This window comes from Suricata suricatta, chromosome 7, assembly GCF_006229205.1.
Source record: "Suricata suricatta isolate VVHF042 chromosome 7, meerkat_22Aug2017_6uvM2_HiC, whole genome shotgun sequence".
In the NCBI taxonomy this organism is placed as follows: domain Eukaryota; kingdom Metazoa; phylum Chordata; class Mammalia; order Carnivora; family Herpestidae; genus Suricata; species Suricata suricatta.
Window position 1 is genome coordinate 36006048 of NC_043706.1, and position 1075 is coordinate 36007122.

Consider the following 1075-nt stretch of genomic DNA (forward strand, 5'->3'; position numbering starts at 1 on the left):
TCAGTAAAAACTACAGAAATGAAAGCAGACTTACATGAGTACAAAACCCAAATAAGTAGACTAGGGGGTCAGACAAAGGGACTTAGAAACTTCATATACTACAGAAGTGATATTAAAAGTTTGTTAGGAGGAAACAACAGGCCAATAAACAGCTTATTTTGAAGACAATTGGCTAATTATATGGAAAAAGACAAAATTAGATTCCTACTCCACATACGCAAATAATTCTGAGTGGATCAAAAACCTAAATATTAAAAACAAAATGGCAAAGCTTTTAAAGAAAATAAAGGAAATGATGACAAAACTATAAAGTAAAGCATGTTAAGAAAATGGTTACCACTAAGGGGGAGGAAAGAGAGTTAAAATTGGGAAGAGGGATGTATGGGGACTGTAAAGTGCTGGCAATGCTGCTTCTTAACTTGTGCAAAGGTTACATGAGTGTTCATTTAACAATAATTTGTTTCATTTCTGTAGATTTCACTATTTAAGGTAAACAAATAACTTAGGAGAATATCTACATAATACTTAAGTAGAACCGAGTTTCTTAAATAAAATACAAAAAGAACAAAGATCCTAGCCACTGGAGGTAGCTAAAATGGAGCTGGATTACAATTTCTAACTAATATGTTTACATTAAAATGTAAAACTTTCACATGACTAAAGACAACATGCCAAATGAAAATGTAGGACACAATGGGGGCCAACAAAGTTAACATCTGGAAAATATTATCTAACCTCCAGCAACTTGGTAAGATATCATCGAGCAATCTGAACTAAAACTAGGTGAAGGATGTGAACAGGCAATTCAATAAAGAGAAAACCTAAATAAGATATCATTCCACACCCAACACACTGGCAAAGATTAAAAATCTAACAATCCTAAGTGTAACAAAAGATTTGAAGAAATGGGAACTCATAGGCTTCTGTAAAAATAAAGTAAGTTAATATAACCACTATCTGGAGGGCTATGTAATACCCTAAAAAAAAATCTATATGCTACTGCTCTCAGAAACTATGCTGAGAAACTCTAGAACCTGTGCAAAAAAATCAGAACAAAGGTATTCATTAATGTGTA

At 32.7% G+C, this 1075-nt stretch overlaps 1 protein-coding gene across 1 annotated transcript in view; it reads left to right on the forward strand.

The window, feature by feature from the left end:
* DNAH8 (dynein axonemal heavy chain 8) overlaps positions 1-1075 on the forward strand; it is a 323365-nt gene that overhangs the window by 39597 nt on the left and 282693 nt on the right. The gene's annotated exons all lie outside the window — the stretch shown is intronic.